General features: G+C 43.6%; 1 protein-coding gene across 1 annotated transcript in view; it reads left to right on the forward strand.

Moving 5' to 3' along the window:
* Positions 1-14,465: 14,465 nt before the first annotated feature.
* Positions 14,466-23,063, forward strand: part of LOC143764048 (uncharacterized) — an 84,037-nt gene continuing 75,439 nt past the window's right edge. The window contains exon 1 of the mRNA XM_077249328.1: positions 14,466-14,494. The gene's annotated coding sequence lies outside the window, so the exon portion shown is untranslated. The remainder of the gene's footprint in view (positions 14,495-23,063) is intronic.

Here is a 23,063-nt window from a genome sequence, read left to right on the forward strand (position 1 = left end):
CTCCTCCGCTTCAGAACTACTGCCGCCTGCACCCTGTGCCCCCAATGGCTGCCAATCGGGGTCAACAACTGGGTCATCTATGACCTCCTCTTCTATGTCGTGTGCAACTTCGTCTGTGTCACCGTGTAAGCCGGTGGTATAGCGTTCGTGACGGGGCACCATAGTCTCCGCTGGGTTTGATTCTGGCTCAGTACACTGCGAGGGCAATGTTCTGGTCTGAGTCAAAGGAACAGCATAGTAATCTGGCTGTGGCTGTGCATCTGTGCACTCCATGTCCGATTCAACTTCTAATGGGCATGGCCTGTTAACTGTTTCACTGTCTAACCCAGGAACGGTATGTGTAAAGAGCTCCATGGAGTAAGCCGTTGTGTCGCCTGACGCATCCTTCTCTCTTATTCTGGGTGAAGAAGACAAGGAAGCGACTTGTCCCTGACCGTGAACATCCACTAACGACGCGCTGCTTTTTACATTTAGTACTTTCAGAAGAGGAGGCAAAAGAGCTAGAGGCTGAGTCAGCAAGGAAAGCCAAAACTTGTTCTTGCTGCTCCGGCTTTAAAAGCGGTTTTCCTACTCCCAGAAAAGGGAGTGTTCGAGGCCTTGTGTAGCCAGACGACGAACCTGGCTCAACAACTCGAGACTTAGGTGCTGTACTGCTTTTACCACGACCACCTGATGCTCCACCACCACTACCATCATTACCAGCTGACAATGACCACCCACAGCCACGACCTCTTCCACTAGACTTTCTCATTGTTTGCAAAATGTAACCAAAGTAACGGTATTTGTTACTGTAAAACAACTTATAAGGTGAACTCAAACTTCTGTAGGATTTATATATACCTTTATAGGTGCCTGACACTGAAAGGAAAATCAGGCCCAATGTTACACAATAGGTTTTCTGTGCCCCAATAATTTGAGACAGATGGCACACACAGGACCGACACTCAAGCAGAAATGCCAATCTTAATCTCCCACTATTTTTTTTTTTCAGGGAGAATTAAAAAAAAAAAAATGGCCCAGTATTACACACTGGTTTTCTGTGGCACACAATGAGAGACAGATGCAACACACAGCAATGGCACAGAGGCAGACATGCCAATCTTTATCTCCCACTATTTATTTTTTTTTTTACAGGGAGAATTTACCCCCCCAAAAAAATGGCCCAGTATTACACACTGGTTTTCGGTGGCACACAATGAGAGACAGATGCCACACACAGCACTGGCACAGAGGCAGACTTGCCAATCTTTATCTCCCACTATTTACTTTTTTTTTTTACAAGGAGAATTTACCAAAAAAAAAAAATGGCATAGTATTACACACTGGTTTTTGGTGGCACACAATGAGAGACAGATGCCACACACAGCACTGGCACAGAGGCAGACTTGCCAATCTTTATCTCCCACTATTTATTTATTTTTTTACAGGGAGAATTTACCCCCCCCCAAAAAAAATGGCCCAGTATTACACACTGGTTTTCGGTGGCACACAATGAGAGACAGATGCCACACACAGCACTGGCACAGAGGCAGACTTGCCAATCTTTATCTCCCACTGTTTATTTTTTTTTTTACAGGGAGAATTTACCCCCCAAAAAAATGGCACAGTATTACACACTGGTTTTCTGTGGCACACAATGAGAGACAGATGCCACACACAGCACTGGCACAGAGGCAGACTTGCCAATCTTCATCTCCCACTATTTATTTATTTTTTTACAGGGAGAATTTGCAAAAAAAAAAAAAAAAGGCCCAGTATTACACACTGGTTTTCTGTGGCACACAATGAGAGACAGATGCCACACACAGCACTGGCACAGAGGCAGACTTGCCAATCTTTATCTCCCACTATTTATTTATTTTTTTACAGGGAGAATTTACCCCCCCCAAAAAATGGCCCAGTATTACACACTGGTTTTCTGTGGCACACAATGAGAGACAGATGCCACACACAGCACTGGCACAGAGGCAGACTTGCCAATCTTTATCTCCCACTATTTATTTATTTTTTTACAGGGAGAATTTACCCCCCCCAAAAAATGGCCCAGTATTACACACTGGTTTTCTGTGGCACACAATGAGAGACAGATGCCACACACAGAAATGGCACAGAGGCAGACTTGCCAATCTTTATCTCCCACTATTTATTTTTTTTTTTACAGTGAGAATTTACCAAAAAAAAAAAATGTCACAGTATTACACACTGGTTTTCTGTGGCACACAATGAGAGACAGATGCCACACACAGCACTGGCACAGAGGCAGACTTGCCAATCTTTATCTCCCACTATTTATTTATTTTTTTTACAGGGAGAATTTGCAAAAAAAAAAAAATGGCCCAGTATTACACACTGGTTTTCTGTGGCACACAATGAGAGACAGATGCCACACACAGCACTGGCACAGAGGCAGACTTGCCAATCTTTATCTTCCACTATTTATTTTTTTTTTTACAGGGAGAATTTACCCCCCCAAAAAAATGGCCCAGTATTACACACTGGTTTTCTGTGGCACACAATGAGAGACAGATGCCACACACAGCACTGGCACAGAGGCAGACTTGCCAATCTTTATCTCCCACTATTTATTTATTTTTTTACAGGGAGAATTTACCAAAAAAAAAATTGCCCTGTATTACACACTGGTTTTCTGTGGCACACAATGAGAGACAGATGCCACACACAGCAATGGCACAGAGGCAGACTTGCCAATCTTTATCTCCCACTATTTATTTATTTTTTTTACAGGGAGAATTTACCAAAAAAAAAAAACGGCCCAGTATTACACACTGGTTTTCTGTGGCACACAATGAGAGACAGATGCAACACACAGCAATGGCACAGAGGCAGAATTGCCAATCTTTATCTCCCACTATTTATTTATTTTTTTTACAGGGAGAATTTACAAAAAAAAAAAAATGGCCCAGTATTACACACTGGTTTTCTGTGGCACACAATGAGAGACAGATGCCACACACAGCACTGGCACAGAGGCAGACTTGCCAATCTTTATCTCCCACTAGTTTTTTTTTTTTTTACAGGGAGAATTTACCCCCCCCCAAAAAAAATGGCCCAGTATTACACACTGGTTTTCTGTGGCACACAATGAGAGACAGATGCCACACACAGCAATGGCACAGAGGCAGACTTGCCAATCTTTATCTCCCACTATTTATTTATTTTTTTACAGGGAGAATTTACCCCCCCAAAAAAATGGCCCAGTATTACACACTGGTTTTCTGTGGCACACAATGAGAGACAGATGCCACACACAGCACTGGCACAGAGGCAGACTTGCCAATCTTTATCTCCCACTATTTATTTATTTTTTTACAGGGAGAATTTACCCCCCCCAAAAAAATGGCCCAGTATTACACACTGGTTTTCGCTGGCACACAATGAGAGACAGATGCCACACACAGCACTGGCACAGAGGCAGACTTGCCAATCTTTATCTCCCACTATTTTTTTTTTTTTTTTACAGGGAGAATTTACCCCCCCCCCAAAAAAAAATGGCCCAGTATTACACACTGGTTTTCTGTGGCACACAATGAGAGACAGATGCCACACACAGCAATGGCACAGAGGCAGACTTGCCAATCTTTATCTCCCACTATTTATTTATTTTTTTACAGGGAGAATTTACCCCCCCCAAAAAATGGCCCAGTATTACACACTGGTTTTCTGTGGCACACAATGAGAGACAGATGCCACACACAGCACTGGCACAGAGGCAGACTTGCCAATCTTTATCTCCCACTATTTATTTATTTTTTTACAGGGAGAATTTACCCCCCCAAAAAAATGGCCCAGTATTACACACTGGTTTTCGGTGGCACACAATGAGAGACAGATGCCACACACAGCACTGGCACAGAGGCAGACTTGCCAATCTTTATCTCCCACTATTTATTTTTTTTACAGGGAGAATTTACCAAAAAAAAAAATGTCACAGTATTACACACTGGTTTTCTGTGGCACACAATGAGAGACAGATGCCACACACAGCACTGGCACAGAGGCAGACTTGCCAATCTTTATCTCCCACTATTTATTTATTTTTTTACAGGGAGAATTTACCAAAAAAAAAAATGGCCCAGTATTACACACTGGTTTTCGGTGGCACACAATGAGAGACAGATGCCACACACAGCACTGGCACAGAGGCAGACTTGCCAATCTTTATCTCCCACTATTTATTTATTTTTTTTACAGGGAGAATTTGCAAAAAAAAAAAAATGGCCCAGTATTACACACTGGTTTTCTGTGGCACACAATGAGAGACAGATGCCACACACAGCACTGGCACAGAGGCAGACTTGCCAATCTTTATCTCCCACTATTTATTTATTTTTTTACAGGGAGAATTTACCCCCCCAAAAAAATGGCCCAGTATTACACACTGGTTTTCTGTGGCACACAATGAGAGACAGATGCCACACACAACACTGGCACAGAGGCAGACTTGCCAATCTTTATCTCCCACTATTTATTTATTTTTTTACAGGGAGAATTTACCAAAAAAAAAAAATGGCCCAGTATTACACACTGGTTTTCTGTGGCACACAATGAGAGACAGAAGCCGCACACAGCAATGGCACAGAGGCAGACTTGCAAATCTTTATCTCCCACTATTTATTTTTATTTTTTTCAGGGAGAATTAAAAAAAAAAAAGGCCCAGTATTACACACTAGGTTTTCGGTGGCACACAATGAGAGACAGATGCCACACACAGCACTGGCACAGAGGCAGACTTGCCAATCTTTATCTCCCACTATTTATTTTTTTTTTACAGGGAGAATTTACCCAAAAAAAAAACGGCCCAGTATTACACACTGGTTTCTGTGGCACACAATGAGAGACAGATGCCACACACAGCAATGGCACAGACGCAGACTTGCCAATCTTTATCTCCCACTATTTATTTATTTTTTTTACAGGGAGAATTTACAAAAAAAAAAAAAATGGCCCAGTATTACACACTGGTTTTCTGTGGCACACAATGAGAGACAGATGCCACACACAGCACTGGCACAGAGGCAGACTTGCCAATCTTTATCTCCCACTATTTTTTTTTTTTTTTTACAGGGAGAATTTACCCCCCCCAAAAAAAAATGGCCCAGTATTACACACTGGTTTTCTGTGGCACACAATGAGAGACAGATGCCACACACAGCAATGGCACAGAGGCAGACTTGCCAATCTTTATCTCCCACTATTTATTTATTTTTTTACAGGGAGAATTTACCCCCCCCAAAAAAAATGGCCCAGTATTACACACTGGTTTTCTGTGGCACACAATGAGAGACAGATGCCACACACAGCACTGGCACAGAGGCAGACTTGCCAATCTTTATCTCCCACTATTTATTTTTTTTTTTACAGGGAGAATTTACCACAAAAAAAAATGGCCCAGTATTACACACTGGTTTTCTGTGGCACACAATGAGAGACAGATGCCACACACAGCAATGGCACAGAGGCAGACTTGCAAATCTTTATCTCCCACTATTTATTTTTATTTTTTTCAGGGAGAATTAAAAAAAAAAAAAAAGGCCCAGTATTACACACTAGGTTTTCGGTGGCACACAATGAGAGACAGATGCCACACACAGCACTGGCACAGAGGCAGACTTGCCAATCTTTATCTCCCACTATTTTTTTTTTTTTTTACAGGGAGAATTTACCAAAAAAAAAATGGCCCAGTATTACACACTGGTTTTCTGTGGCACACAATGAGAGACAGATGCCACACACAGCAATGGCACAGAGGCAGACTTGCCAATCTTTATCTCCCTTCAGTAATCTCAGAAAAGTATGGCAGGCAGCTATAAAAAGGACTGCTGCACACAAAAGTGTGGACAAACAAACAAGATAGCTGTGCAGAAAGGAAGGAACAACAGGATTTGTGCTTTGAAAAAAGCAGTTGGTTTGCACAGCGGCGTACACACACAGCAACGCAGCTATCAGGGAGCCTTCTAGGGCAGCCCAATGAGCTACAGCGCTGAGGAAAAAAAAATGTAGCTTCCACTGTCCCTGCAAACAAAAGGTGGTGTTGGACAGTGGAAATCGCTACAGCACAAGCGGTTTGGGGGTGAATGTACCCTGCAAAACACTATCCCTGCTTCTGACGAAGCGGCACCTCTCCCTACGCTCAGATCAGCAGCAGTAAGATGGCGGTCGGCGGGAACGCCCCTTTATAGCCCCTGTGACGCCGCAGAAAGCAAGCCAATCACTGCAATGCCCTTCTCTAAGATGGTGGGGACTGAGATCTATGTCATCACGCTGCCCACACTCTGCGTCCACCTTCATTGGCTGAGAAATGGCGCTTTTAGCGTCATTGAAACGCGACTTTCGCTCGAAAGTCGCGTACCACATGGCCAACCCCACACAGGGATCAGGTCGGGTTTCATGAGACGCCGACTTTGCCAAAAGTCGTCGACTTATGAAAATGAACGATCCGTTTCGCTCAACCCTAGTATTCAGTAATAGTTGGTTATATTCACATCCATCTATTTAACATTGTTTTAATACCAGTCACTATTCAAAATAAGTAAGAGATCTTCCAATATTTAACATTTAACATATATCTTTTCCTATATTCTCTCTCTATATATATTTTATTTTTATCAATTGGAGTGACATACCCTTCCCCCCGCATACATGTTTATTTATATTTCTTTGTATTTTTGTTTTTTAATTATTTTAATAAAAATTTTTATTTTTATTATGTATTTTTTATTATGTATTGTTGTGACATTTTGCCTTATATGTTAATAAAATAATATCCATTTTTTATGTGTTTAATGAATATCTTTTGGGGTTTATATATACGACATGACATACTGCGTCAGGGCTCGTTGCTGTTGTCACAGTCGCTGCAACATGTGCAGAGTGGAATTCCACAGTGTCGACATACCGCATATCAACCTGTTAATTGGCATGGACAAAGTATCCATGCAAGTTGATGAGCAGAGGGGTGCGAACGGTGTAAATGAGCACGCAGCTTGTGTTCTTTCTGGAGCAGGTCACCCAGGACAGGATAGTGGCTGAAAAAATGCTGCACCACCTGGATGAGGACATGAGCTAGGCACATGTGTGAGCTTGCCTCGACGTAGGGCCGCCACCAGGTTCGCACCGTTATCAGACACAGCCTTCCCTGGATGCAGGCTCAGCGGAGACAGCCATTGATCAAAATTATCCTGGAGAGCTGTCCACAACTCCTCATCTGTATGACTGCGATCTCCAAAGCATATCAATTTTAAGACTGCCTGATTGCGGTGAGAACTGGCTGCGCAGTATGGAGGTGGTGGGGTTTCGCTATGCAATGTTGGAACACATGTCTCGGGAAGGCAGAGGTTGAGGGTGCAGGTGAAGGACCTAGAGGAGATAGAGGAGGCAGAAGCAGTGTTAAATGTAGAGGTTTGGCCTGCAAACCTTGGGGATTCCAAGACTTGTGGAGCAGCACCTGTCCCCACAGCCACCAGAGTCACCCAGTGCCCAGTCAGCGAGATGTAACGTCCTTGGCCATGCTTACTCGTCCAAGTGTCTTTGGTGAAATGCACCCTGGCAGACAGATATTTTGTTAAGGAATGGGTGATGTTGTCTGCAACATGCTGGTGTAGCGCAGGGGGACTGCAACGGCCATCAGCTTTCAGAAATCGTCTGTATCTACCTGATGGAAAGGCAGCATTTCCGTGGCCAACAAATTGGAGATGGTTGAGTTCAACCTCTTAGCTTTGTGATGCGTAGAAGGAAACAATCTTTTACGTGACCACAACTGTGGAACCGTAGGCTGGCTGCAGTGTTGTGAGAGGGCGGAGTATGGTGAACCGGACAAACTGCTGGACAATGAGAGAAGTGCTGGCGGAGATGTTACTGTGGATTGAGAAACTTGTTGTGTGATCGTTCTCTGAGATTGGTCAAAAACAGCAAGCATGTCCACTGATGTTACAGCTGAAGGCGGCCTCTCAGTCAGCGTGACTGGAGCAGGTAAAGAACCCGAGACTCTGTGGTCGAAGACCTGCATCTCACGGTAGCAGAGGAGGAAGAAGCAGCAGATGCGATTTATGGGGCAGCTGATGGTTGTTGAGGTCTGCTGGTTCGCATTTTTGCACAGTGGGATTCCCACAGTAAAGCATGTTGATTGCGCATGTGAAGGTTCATACATGTAGTAGTCAAATTACTGCACTTTTTACCTGGACTCAGTTTTTTTTTTGCAAAGTTGGCAGATTACATGAGTTAAATCAAATTGTCCCCAAAAGCAGATTCATTGATCAGAATAGTTACTACTCAACTTGCAACATAATCACATATAACCCTTTTCATAATAAAATACCAGAAAAAAAGGTCCAAGAGTATTTATATTAAAAAATCTAACAAAATTTATTTATTCAAAAATGATAACAATTAGAGTACATAAGTGACACCAATAGCAGGAATATAGGGGATAAATGCAAATTATATCTATATAACGATAATATTAGAATACTTATATTGCATAGCAGTGCACTAAAATTATGCTACATTTACATATAAATGGTCCCATCAGGGGTCCTAGCATGTAGAAAATTTGGCACAGCCACTAAGGCTAATTGCAGCAACAGCAACGTCTCCCATATAAATATATTTAACTGATCAGTCAAGTCTGAAGATTAGAAGGGTAGTGCTGCATGTTTTAAGCCAGGAGGCCTCCTGAAGAAGATCGGCAAAACGCGCGTTGAGGTGGCGGGTGGGGATCTACTACTTACCATCTACACTCTATGTAAGTTATACTATTTACAATATGCTAACTACTTTTGTACTTGAGCACTTATGATCTGCATAAATAGTACGCACTTTTGCACTTTAAATCTGGCTTAAAACATGCAGCACTACCCTTCTAATCTTCAGACTTGACTGATCAGTTAAATATATTTATATGGGAGACGTTGCTGTTGCTGCAATTAGCCTTAGTGGCTGTGCCAAATGTTCTACATGCTAGGACCCCTGATGGGACCATTTATATGTAAATGTAGCATAATTTTAGTGCACTGCTATGCAATATAAGTATTCTAATATTATTATCGTTATATAGAAATAATTTGCATTTATCCCCTATATTCCTGCTATTGGTGTCACTTATGTACTCTAATTGTTATCATTTTTGAATAAATAAATTTTGTTAGATTTTTAATATAAATACTCTTGGACCTTTTTCTGGTATTTTATTATGAAAAGGGTTATATGTGATTAGATTACATGAGTTGGCTAAGGCTACGTTCACAACGCACACAAAAACGCAGCAAAACGCACGCTAAAACGCTGCGTTTTGCGACGCATGCGTCCTTTTTGGCCGAAAGTTGGACGCAAAAAAAATGCAACTTGTTGCATTCTCTGCGCCCAACGCTTGTGGCCATGCGTCGCAAAACGCAGCACAACGCATGTCCATGCGCCCCCATGTTAAATATAGGGGCGCATGACGCATGCGGCGACGCTGCGGCGCCCGACGCTAATGTGAACGTAGACTTATCCCTTGCAGTGTCAAAAAAGGCCAAGGCTAGTCAACCCTTGGCACCCCTGCAAGCTGCAGACCCACGGATGCTGCTGGTCAGAGACACAGTTGTGTCTGCAATGTATTGCGCAACGTAACCTCCTCAGAGGATGTACTCATCTGTGTGCCTCTATGTTCATGCCAACTGGGATCTAACACCTCATCATCCTCTGTGTTATCACATTCCTCGCTTTCATCCTCTTGACTCTGCGAAGCTTTTGAGTACACTTCTGATGAACATGGCATAGAATGTGTGAACAGCTCTTCAGACTCACCCATCTATGGTTCTGTACAGTCAGTTGAACGGCTGGATATTTGGGAGGCAGAGGAAGCAAGGGGAATTTTGGTGCCACATCTGTGGACTGTACTGGGTGTGATGTTGAGGTGGAGGAAGAGGAGGAGAGGCCACTTGAAGCTGCACTTGCCATCCACTCGAGTACTTGCTCTTTCTGGGTATCATCGATAAAGCGTACCGCTTTGCGTCTGCCAAAGAAAGGTAGTGCTGTAGCCTGTCCAGTAACATAAGTTGTCAGTTGTCTTGCATAGGACATGACGGTGATTCACTAGTGCTTTCACAAACATTACCACCTACCCCACGTACACCTTGAACACCAAGCCTGATTCCCCTTCCACGACAGCCTCGCTTTTTCAAAGTCATGTTGCTTAGATAATGTGGTAGGAGCACAGTATTAGCAACAAAAAAATAGATTTTAAACTCTGCACCACCTCTGCAAACAGCTGAATTTCAGCGACAGTAAATTCAAAATTGAAATATGACAACTGTTTGAGTGTGGATGAGGCCTGTATGACAAAGGAGTTATGCTACAAACAATTTTAAAATCAGGTCCCTTACTGTATGACGCTAATAACACAAGGCTTTTTTGTGGCCTATGGATCAGGCCTCTATAACACACTAGATGCTGCAAACTATTTTAAAGGTAGGTCCCCTATTGTACAACACTATTTTAAAGTCAGGTCCCTTACTGTATGACGTTAATAACAGAAGAATTTTTTTATGGCCTCTGGATCAGGCCTCTACAGCTTAATTTCAACCCAATCAAATGACAAAGTGTGATACGGTGGGTTGTCTAACTTTTTGCAACTGAAAAATTATAATTTTTTTTTTAAGTGCCTTAGGTCTGCAGACAGTTTTATGTCACCACAGCACTAAATGAAAAGGTAGGATACAGCAGGCTGTTTAATATATTTTCACTAGCTACATGTGAATTAGAATGCTATACTTGTGCATGGATCACAATAGAAGCAGTGCACAAAACCCTTGTAGGACAGGTGCCCTGATGGCTTTCTTTGTGGAGGTCAGCAATATCCAAAAAAGAAAAAAAAATGCTGTTAGGTAAATTTAACAGCTACACTGGACAGTAGCTGGCTACACCATCTGACTGATATACAAGCACCTATCTAACTAGCTAAAACAATTGTAGGACATGTGCCCTGCTGGCTTTGTCTGTGGACCTCAGCAATGGGCCCCAAAAAAAAATTCTATAAGGTAAATTTTACAGCCACACTGGACACTATCTAGATACACTATCTGACTGATATACAACCGCATAACTAAGGCTACTTTCACACTAGCGTCAGGCTCGGCAGCATGGGCACAAAAATTGCGGAATGCGTTAAAATAATGAGATGCTTTATGTAAGCGTTTTTTAAGCATTGCCGCAGCGGAAAGCTGCCACAAAAACGCTTAAAAAAATGCTAAAAATCCCAATTGTGGGCACATAGCCTTACAGTGTCAAAATGGTACCAAAACAAGATGTCTGCTCTTAAATGGAGAGGGACGTGATTTCAGCATCCAATGATACAAGTCATTGTATCAGGACATTGTGGATGTTTCCTGCTCCCTGATTGGCTAGCTGCAATGTGCAAGTGTAAAGGTACCTTCACACGAAGCGACGCTGCAGCGATAGCGACAACGATGTCGATCGCTGCAGCGTCGCTGTTTGGTCGCTGGAGAGCTGTCACACAGACCGCTCTCCAGCGATCAACTATGCCGAGGTCCCCTGGTAACCAGGGTAAACATCGGGTAACTAAGCGCAGGGCCGCGCTTAGTAACCCGATGTTTACCCTGGTTACCAGCGTAAAATCTAAAAAAAACAAACAGCACATACTTACATTCACGTCCCCCTGCGTCCACTTCCTGACTGACTGAGCGCCGTACAGTGAGAGCAGAGCGGTGACGTCACCGCTGTGCTGCTTTCACTTTCACTTTGCGGCGCTGAGTCAGAGGAGGAAGCAGACTGCAGGGGACGCAATGTGAGTATGTGCTGTTTGTTTTTTTTACATTTTACGCTAGTAACCAGGGTAAACATCGGGTAACTAAGCGCGGCCCTGCGCTTGGTAACCCGATGTTTACCCTGGTTACCAGTGTAAAATATCGCTGGTATCGTTGCTTTTGCTTTCAAACACAACGATACACAGCGATCGGACGACCAAATAAAGTTCTGGACTTTATTCAGCGACCAGCGACATCACAGCAGGATCCTGATCGCTGCTGCGTGTCAAACGAAACGATATCGCTAGCGAGGACGCTGCAACGTCACGGATCGCTAGCGATATCGTTATAATGTCGTTTCGTGTGAAGGTACCTTAAGGGGTGTACCGGGACTGTGTGATGCTCCACTCCCTTTCTTCATGTTGGTATTGTATACGATTATATATATAATGTTTCTGGTGCTGCTAATGTGCATTTATTTATATACTGTGTAGATAGAGAAAGTACAGTACATCAAGATGGATACTAGATGGGGGTACAACAGTGTATATAGTTTACATAGGAGAGCCCACCGTGGATAAGATAGAGGGTTTTCCTGTTCCTAGTTAGTAGGGGCCATAGAGCACAGTTAGGGCAGTCAGCTCTGTAACGTTGCAAGCAAAGGGCCCAGCTATCCAGAGTCAGTGGGCCAGAAGTGCAGCAGGTCACTTCAAGATGTGGCAGCTTTCTACATGGGCAGATGCCCTCATGTCTGGTGCAAAACTGACAAGGGAATACCTGAACGTTGTGAAACTGAAGAGCTGAAGAGGGAGGACACTGCGGTACTGGTCGAGATGGGACGAACCGGACACAGCCTGTGTTGATGCTGTAACTGCTGTGGACGTGCTGCGATTGAAAATGAGTAAAGTTCTACGTTTAAAGTTGGAATTGGACTCTGTCTCTTTATGTGCCAGATCAAAGGAAGGAGTGCCTCTGTGTCTAAAGGAGGACTCGGAAAACCAGGCAAGTGAGACAGTGGGACTGTACATATGTGATGCGGCTGGTCAGGGCGCACTAAAGCAGACACCTAGACAGGCCATGACTACGGCTCTGGCTGCCTCTCACACACACATAAAGTTAGGAATTAAAAAATGACTGTTTACAAGAATGCCGCGCCTCTGAGCTCTGCAAACCCCCTCCCCTCATCAAACCCCTGCCAAACACTCATGATACACCACCATTATCGTTGCTAAAGTGCTGAATATTTTTGTGGCAGCGCAAATATTTTCCTGCACTTTTACCGAATGTTACAGATTTTTACCGATTTTATAAAATTTTGCTTGGGTTTCCGATTACCAAATGTTACCGATTTTTTATGATTTTATAAAATTTTGCTCAGGTTTCCGATTACCAAAATGTTACCGATTATTACCGATTTTATAAAATAAAATTTTCCTCGGGTTTCCGATCATGAATCCGAATTTATGTTTGGTGATCGTTTTCCAAACAAATTCACTCATCACTAGTTCTTACCTCAAAGTGAAACATGAGTGAGAAATGAAAAAATTGGCCTGTCAGGAAGGTGAAAACAGGCTTCGGGGTGACTGGGTTAATGTTTTAACTTTTTTCAAGAATATTTAGCATTTTCTAAATAGTATAAAATATGGGAAAGTTTTAGAAAGTTTACATAAAAAATTCTGATATTTTCAACTTTTGAACACTATAAAGAGTAACTGGTGACTTATGTGACGAAAACCTAGTGTACGGGTAGGGGGTCCTGATTCTATCTTTCTTGCTGGCTCAAAACTTAAATGGTGCTCCTCCCCAAGTTGCAATATAAACATGCGGTGAAGAAATCCAATTCCTCCATTGTTTTTTACTTTTTTTTTTTTTTTGCATCATTCATTGTGTGTTTAGTATGCAAAACACTCAATGGTTCAATTGCTTCTCACAACTAATAAATAACCCAGGAATCTCTTATATATGCTAAATAGGAGTTTGAACAATAGGTCTCCACCTTACCAATAGACTGTGATAAAGGATGCCATAATATGCTAAGTCAGTCTGTAGGAAGGAAAGCTCAGTCTCCATTACAGAGGTGAAACTGGCTGTCTACAAGCAGGAGAGAATCATACAGCTGTAGCCAACTGAGGTCTAAACAAGTCCCCAGCACCGCTCAGGAGGCAACTTAATCAGAGGAAACTTACTTGAATGGACAATGTTTGGTAAGTATCATCATACAATTGACTACAGGTTTAAGAAATTGATATGTTATTATTGTGTGTAGCAGGGCATTGTCATTGATAATGCCTGTTTTTATGTTTATATCTCCATATAAGTCTCATGTTACACCTAAGGCATTATTCAGACAACTGTGTAGCATATGATGTTTTTCATTGACACAACACGTACCCATTATAGTCAATGGGGCTATTCACAGGTCGTTGTGAAAAAACAAACTGTTGAGTCCATGAAAAACTCGTGGAGATTTGTATGTTATATTTATTTTCCATTATCACGGAAAAAAAGTGCCGGTATAAGTGTGTGGATCCTTGTAAAATATTTACAGCACACAGATGGCATCAGTGTCCCAGTTCTGTGCTGCCTGTATATGACATTGCAGAGGATAGGAGAAGCTTTGTCACTTCTTTATCCATCCATGAAAAACATTAATAACACAATGACCAAATAATATACTTTTACTACACTCACTCTTTAATTTCCTTAGGCTACAGTCAAACGTTCAGTGTTTGGTAAGTATTTCACATCCATATTTGTAAGCTAGAACCAGGAGTGGGTGATTAAATACAGAAGTGGTGATGTGTTTCTATTATAATTTTTCTCTGATTCTTTTATTCCTGGTTTTGGCTTGTACATACTGAGGTAAAATACTGAAAGTGTGGAAGTGGCCTACAAAGGTGTAAAATTCTTGCAAAATAAGTGCAGCTGCTCCTCATCTGGGGGAGGGAATGGGTTAGTTGAGAATGACACTGGACTGCAAAAGTGACTTCCAAAGCAGAGCATGAAATGGTTGTCTCTATTCAGTGTCCTTCATTCAAATTAGATCAGGTATACTTACAATAAGGGTACCGTCACACCGTGCAATTTTCGTCGCTTCGACGGCACGATCCGTGACGTCGCAGCGTCGTATGAGTATCGCTCCAGCGTCGTAGACTGCGGTCACACTTTGCAATCACGGCGCTGGAGCGATGCCGAGGTTCGCTGGTAACCAGGGTAAACATCGGGTTACTAAGCGCAGGGCTGCGCTTAGTAACCCGATGTTTACCGTGGTTACCAGCGTAAAAGTAAAAAAAACAAACAGTACATACTGACCATCTGATGTCCGTCAGGTCCCTCGCCGTCTGCTTCCTACTCTGACTGAGTGCAGCCGTACAGTGAGAGCAGAGCGCAGCAGTGACGTCACCGCTGTGATCTGCTCTCACTTTCCGGCCGGCAGACAGACAGAGCGGGAAGCAGACGGCAAGGGACCTGACGGACATCAGATGGTCAGTATGTACTGTTTGTTTTTTTTTTACTTTTACGCTGGTAACCAGGGTAAACATCGGGTTACTAAGCGCGGCCCTGCGCTTAGTAACCCGATGTTTACCCTGGTTACCAGCGAACGCATCGCTGGATCGCTGTCACACACACACACACACACACACACACACACACACACACACACACACACACACACACACACACACACACACACACACACACACACAACGATCCAGCGATGACAGCGGGAGATCCAGCGACGAAAGAAAGTTTCAAACGATGTGCTACGACGTACGATTCTCAGCAGGGTGTCTGATCGCAGTAGCGTGTCAGACACTGCGAGATCGTAACGATATCGCTACAACGTCACGAATCGTGCCGTCGTAGCGATAAAAATGCCACTGTGTGACGGTACCCTTAGTAAAGATGTAAAGTATAGGAGACCTAGGACTAATAAGCTCAACAAACTTATCAAGAAGGCAAGCGCTGTTGTTGGCCTCCATCTGGACTCTTTTGAGGAGGTATTGGAGGATAGAATTCAGAAGTGTAGGGCTATAATCAATAATAATACACACCCACTATACAAGCTGTTCTTGAAGCAGAAGAGCACATTCAGCAGCCGTCTAATCCTACTATGGTGTAAGGCTATCTGCACACGTTGCGGATTTGGCTGTGGATCTCCAGCGGATTTGGCCCTGTTGATCCGCAGCAGTTTTTCATGTGTTGTGCAGTACCATGTAAGGCTACGTTCACATTTGCGTTGTGCGCCGCAGCGTCGTCGCCGCAACGCACAACGCAAACAAAAACGCAGTTGCGTTTTGAACAAAAAACGCAGCGTTTTGCGCCGCATGCGCCCCCCCCAAAGTCTATACAATGTTTTGCATTTTTTATTGGAAACGCATGCGTCGTACAACGCACCACGACGCAAGTACTTGCGTTGTCTGCGTTGTCAATACAAGTGAATAGGAAAAAAGGCGCATCGACGACGCAAACACGACGCATGCGTTTTTTAAAAAGTCAGCGCCGCAAAAAAAATGCAACATGTTGCGTTTGCCGCGCCCTGACAGGTGCGCCCTAACGCCGCATGCGGCGTACAACGCACCAAAACGCATGCACATGCGGCCCCAATGTTAAAGATAGGGCCGCACGACGCATGCGTTTTGTTGCGGCGACGACGCTGCGGCGCACAACGCAAATGTGAACGTAGCCTTAACCAGTGATTTTCAACCTTTTTTGAGCCGCGGCACACTTTTTATACTTAAAAAATCCCGGGGCACACCACCAACCAAAATGGCACAAAATGACACTAAAACAGTACATATTCTACATATAGTTAATAATATAGATTCTAAATGTATTTATACTCACTCAGTGTGAAACCTGGGCCTGTTTCGATAAACACAAAAGGGATATCCTGGCAGGAATGGTGGAAAGACACACACGAAGCTCTTCCTCAACAGTTCTCAGTCTCTCCCTGTTTTTAGTTTTTATCGCAGTCAAGCTTGAGAAGCCCAGTTCACATAGATATGTAGTCGAAAATGGGAGCAATGTCAAAATAGCTTTGTTGGCCAGAATGGGGAACTCCTTGGCAACAGATAACCAAAAACTGTCCAAAGGAAGATCAGCAAACTTTAGCTTTAAACCGCGATCTTGCTTCAGTTCAATGAGTTCCTCTTGCTCCTTTAAAGTCATGTCCTTTCCAGCAACGGATAATGAGCTGTATGGGTCCCTAACCCAGTCAAGGCATTCTGTGAAGGTTGAAGAGAAATAAAACGATAACTTCTCCTCAAGAGTTTTCAAATGTCTGCCAATCACCTCGCACATTGCAGCAGTGTTGTCATCATGCAGTTTCTCGGTGAGCGGGAACATCTGAAGGTTGCCACCCTGCACATGTTGCTGCCAGAGCTGCAACTTTAAACGGAATCCGTTCATTTTATCAGTGCTTGTAAGCAGGTTTTCATTTCGGCCTTGCATCCGTGTGTTTAGTTCATTCAGATATTGAAATATATCAGCCAGGTATGCCAGCTTTGCACACCACTCATCACTTGCAAGCAGCTTTGAATAATCGGACCTCTCGTTTGTCAGAAATATTTTAAGTTCCTCTCGCAACTCATACACACGGGCCAGCACTTTGCCGCGTAACAGCCACCTGACCTCCGTGTGGAGCAATAAGATTTTATGTTCCGCTCCCATTTCTGTACACAAAGACGCAAATAAGCGACATCTCAAAGGTCGCGTCTTCAAAAAGTTCACTATGCGCACAACATCATCCAACACGGGAGCTAGATCTGCTGGTAAGGTCTTTGCAACGAGGGCCTCACGGTGCAAGAAACAGTGGGTAACAAGAACATCTGGGTTTCTTTCTTTAACCCTACTTACAAAGCCTTTGATGCGCCCGACCATGGCTGCGGCTCCATCAGTGCAGACACCTGTGCAGTTTTCCCATGTAAGCCCACTTTTATCAAGATATTCCGATGTGACCTGGAATATTACCTCTCCTGTTGATTTTTCTGGCAGTGCCTTGCAAAATAGGAAGTTTTCTCTAATGGCTTCTCCATCCACAAAACGCACATTGGCCAACAGCTGACAATGTCCACTGATATCCGTCGACTCATCAAGTTGCAAGACAAATTTCTTACTGATCCGCACCTTTTCCAAAACAACTGTTTCAATGTCCGCAGACATGTCATCAATCCGTCTGGCAATTGTGTTATCAGAGAGAGGCACTTTAGCTATCTCTTTGGCTGCGTCAGGGCCAAGCATCTCATTTACAATAGCTTTACAAGCTGGCAGTATTAATGTTTCTGCCACAGTGTGTGACTTTTTTGATTTAGCTATGAGTTCAGCAACAATGTAGCTAGCTTTGAGGGCTCTCTCATTTACCTTTGTGCTTTTTCTCAAAAAAGTTGCCCCTTTCTCATTGTTTGTACGTAAGCGTACAAAATACTCCATCGGCTTGTTTTGAATGGAAGGGTGTTTCGTTTGGAGATGGCGTTTAAGCTTGCTTGGCACCATGGCGCTATTGGATAGCTTCTCACCACACCAAGCACAGTGGTGTTGGTGCTGTCGCATCCCCAGTGAAAGTAAATCCAAATGAAAGATAGCTTTCACTGTATTGCCTTGAGCTCACCGTCTTGTCTTTTTTCTTTTGTTGACCTCTCATACTAGGGCCTTCATCTGGGTTAGAATTGTGTCCAGGGTCCTGTTCGGCATTTGCCTTTTCCATTCTCAAATACTTCTCCATCACTGCTGAGATAGTGTGCGCAGCCACACACTAAAATAGAAGAGTATTACATTATCTGCCACACTTAAAGGACCTCTGCCAGGTACTAAAAGTACCAGCTCATATGCTGAGTATTCTGCCAACAGTTCATATACTCAGGCAAAAGCTCATATAGTCAGCAACAGCTGATTAACTGTTAATGAGCTGTTGCTGACTTAATGATTATACACAGCATTATTGGCGGGCATTACCTTGGCGGCGGCCAAATGCGAGAGTCTCTCCGCTCTCAGGATGACGCGCCGGCCTCGGTGACGTCATTAAGTCGCACGAGCGTTCAAAGCTCGCGCATGTGTTATTCCGTGACTGCACATCGCTGCGCATTGCCGGGGAACAAAACAAAGGGGGCACCATAGTTTGGGGAACTTTCCCCGCGGCACACCCGACCATGTGTCACGACACACTAGTGTGCCGCGGAACACTGGTTGAAAATCACTGATGTAAACCTATGGAAAACCAAATCCGCAGTGCACATGCTGCGTAAAATTCCACGCATAAACGCAGCGGTTTATTTTCCGCAGCATGTCAATTCTTTGTGCGGATTCCTCAGCATTTACACCTATTTCATTATTGGAATCTGCAGGCGAATTCCGCAGAAAACCCGCAGGTAAAACATAGGACGTTTTACTTGCGGATTCTGTAGAATCCGCGCGGAAAAATCAGCAATGGAATCCGCAACGTGTGCACATACCCTTAGAAGGAGAAATTCAGGAAATCGTTTGTACCTACTGCTATGGGGATGTCTAATAATTTCCTAAGGGTGGTAGACATTAATGACTGATTGCTGGTGTACTAATGTCAATTAACAGTGACTTGTATACCTGAACTACCCACATTTATTTATGTAATGTTGGTATAATTGTGCTCTAATATTTTATGTATTGCTGCTGTAATACCGTAATTTCCCACGGGATCAATAAAGTGTATTGTATTGCAATTGCTAATTTTCAGAACCTTAGAATCTTCGTTAAGATTTAGTTGTTAAAGTATACACAAAGGGGGGATGAGGATATTTTGGTCCTGCCAAAAAAGCCTATTTGAGTTTGAGACCATAGCTTGGGGGGTTGCAGCGGCTCCAGTGGTAGTAAGGTTATTGCAAGCTCTAGTTTTTCCTGAAGAGATGAGCTCCAAATGTGAGGGACAATTGGACATGTTGAGGCACTAAATGCCATTGGATATCCAATGTTCCACAAAATTCTTGGAAGTGATTTAGGAACATATGAGAGCAGTTTTGTGAGGATCAGAGATTGTGTGGGAAGATATTGGGAGATTAGTGTGAAGACGTATGAAGAAGACTGATCATTGACCGCCTTGTAAATCATTGTTGGTACGTAGTTTAAACTGGTGATTTGTGAGCTAGTGAAGGAATTGGGAATGGGTTAATCGGACAGTGGACTTAAAAGGATTGTGTTCCTTTGTGGACATTTTTTTTTTCTTAAAGGGAATCTGTCAGCAAGATTTTGCATAGCAACCTACACAGTGTCAGGTCGGCGCCCTTATACTGAATAATGATACCTGAGTGATGAAATCTGTCTTGTGGTTGTTCTCTAATCTTTATTTTCAGTTTTGTGTTAATGAGATTCTCATGCCCTAAGGTGAGGTTTATGTATGTGGTGCTCTTATTAGGTATTCATAATGTAGACTGCTGACAGATCACTGATCCTTCACTGACCTTCCTCCTAGTTTGCATAATGAATACCAGAACATACTGAAGAAAGAGAGAAGAAAACATGGCCATGGCACCTGCAGTGCAGCATAATCGCATGTTTACTGTGCACTCAATCCCTTTTGCTTAATTGAGCTTGGGGGGGGGGGGGGGAGTCAATTTGAAAATGGTGCCTGGGCAGTAGCAGCTATCCTGTAGAATGTAAGTCCGCAAGGACAGTGTCTTCTCCCCTCTGTACCGGTCTGTCATTGTAAATTTGTTTACTGTAACTGCAGTCCTGGTCGTTGCAGTAATGTCATTCTTCCACCAGGGGGAGTGATATTACGTCTGAAGGCAATAAGCCGGATTACTCACCGGTAATGCTCTTTTAATGAGTCCACGACAGCACCCCACATGAGAGAGAGGGATCCGCCCCATAGGAACAGGAAACCTACAGAATAAAAGGAGGCGGTCCCCTCTCCTCCTCAGTTTAGTTTACAGAGTACAAAAAGGGAACCGCAAAAAGCTTTAGTATTAATTCTTATTCAGCAAAATATCTTAAACTCTATACAACCATTATTTGTGAATTTAAAAGGAAGAGCTGTGCATAACTTAGGGAGGGTAGTAAATGGGTGCTGTCGTGGACTCATTAAAAGAGCATTACCGGTGAGTAATCCGGCTTTTTACCCTTCGCCACGACAGCACCCCACATGAGAGATTTTCAGAGATTCATTATTTGGGTGGGATTACTGTATTAAGAACAGCTCTCCCAAAGGTCAGATCAGAAGATGCAGATAGATCAAGTCTATAATGGTTGTAAAAGGTAGAAGGTGTAGACCAAGTTGCGGCCTTACATATTAAATGGATCGGTACATCCGCTTGTTCCGCCCAGGAGGAAGCCATGGCTCGTGTTGAATGCGCTTTAATACCCACTGGAGGAATCTCGCCTTTTGACGTATAGGCTAAGCAGATAGCATCTCTGATCCATCGAGATATGGTAGCTCTCGTGACCCCATGTCCTTTCTTGTGGCCCTGAAAGGAGATAAACAGAGCCCTACTCTCCCTCCATGTCTGACACCTTTCTATATAGGTCAGGATGGCTCTTCTGACATCTAAGGTGTGGAATTTATGCTGTTCTGGAGTTACAGGTGAATCAAAAAAGGAAGGGAGAAATATCTCTTGGGACCTGTGGTAGGTGGACGCTACCTTAGGGAGGTATGAGGGGTCTGGTTTTAGGACTATCCGATCATGGAATATCAGTAAGAAAGGTGGGTCTACTGATAGGGCCTGGATGTCGCTAACCCGTCTAGCTGAGGTTAGGGCTACCAAGAGGGCTACTTTATATGTCAGGACTTTTAAAGGTATTGAATCTAGTGGCTCAAATGGGGAGCTGGTTAAGGCTTCTAGCACTAGATTTAAATCCCACGGAGGTAGACGGGGAATATGGACCGGTTTACTACGTTCACAAGATTTTATGAATCTGGAGATCCACCTATTAGCTGCTATATTGCATCAATATAGGGCTCCCAATGCCGAGACCTGAACTCTTAAGGTATTTACAGATAACCCCAACTCTCGGCCTTTTTGCAAGAACTCTAGAATAGGTGTGACTGGAACTTGCTTAGTGAACGGTACCGTGTAAAAGTCTAAGAATTTATTCCATACCCTACTATATATCAGGGTGGTAGATCTTTTCCTGCTCAATAAGAGGGTGTTTACTAGTTCTGCTGAGAACCCTCTTGATCTTAGTAGTTGCCTCTCAAATTCCACGCCGTCAAGTGAAGACCTTTCACTTGCGGGTGGAAAAAGGGGCCTTGGGACAGCAGTTTCTTGTCTGATGGGAGAATCCATGGATCGCATAGGCACATGGTCTGGAGACAAGAGAACCATGGTCTTTTCGGCCAGAATGGTGCAATGAGGATCACTCTTGCTTGTTCCCTCCTGATTTTTCTGATCACTAGTGGAATCAGAGACATCGGAGGAAAGGCGTATGCCAGCTGGAACCTCCAAGGATGGTGGAGAGAGTCCAACATATCTGGGTGATCCATGGCGTTCAGGGAAGCGAACCTTCTTACTTGCCGGTTGTCTCTTGTGGCAAATAGGTCGATTTGTGGTATCCCCCATGATTCTGTTATCATACTGAATATGGATCTGTTTAAGGTCCATTCCCCTTGACGTAACTCGTTTCGGCTGAGGTAGTCTGCCCTGATGTTCTCTACACCTCTGATGTGCAGGGCTGTTAGGGATGTTAGATGAGTCTCTGCCAGCTGGAAGATGTCTGCAGCTATGGTCATTAGACTTCCTGACCTTGTACCACCTTGACGGTTCACATATGCCACTGTGGTGGAATTGTCCGAGTAAATTCTTACATTTGCTCCTTGAATCTGCGGAAGAAAGTGATTTAAGGCATATTCTACCGCTTTTAGCTCCTTCCAATTGGAGGAACATGACAATTCTGCCTGGTCCCAAGTATCTTGGGCCAGACTGTCTTTCATATGTGCTCCCCACCCAATAGGGCTGGCGTCGGTGGTAATTATTTTAGACGGGTCTATTATCCATGGCACACCCTCTGAGAGGTGGTCCATGTCTAGCCACCAGGATAGTGATTCTAAGACATCTTTGGAAAGAGATATTCTGCTTTCTAGATGTCCGTCTTTTCCCTGAGCCGACAATACCTCATACTGTAATTGACGAGTATGAAATTGTGCCCATGGTACAGCAGGGATACATGATGATAATGACCCCAGCAAAGACATGCCCTTCCTTAGTGTCATGTAGGGGTTGCGTATTGCGTCTGATACCCTTGATTGTATAGTCAGTTTCTTTGCCTGGGGGAGGAAGCATCTCTGACTTACGGAGTCTAGCTGGATTCCTAGAAATGTCTGGACGGTTTCTG

The sequence above is a fragment of the Ranitomeya variabilis genome, chromosome 1 (genome assembly GCF_051348905.1).
Source record: "Ranitomeya variabilis isolate aRanVar5 chromosome 1, aRanVar5.hap1, whole genome shotgun sequence".
NCBI lineage: Eukaryota > Metazoa > Chordata > Amphibia > Anura > Dendrobatidae > Ranitomeya > Ranitomeya variabilis.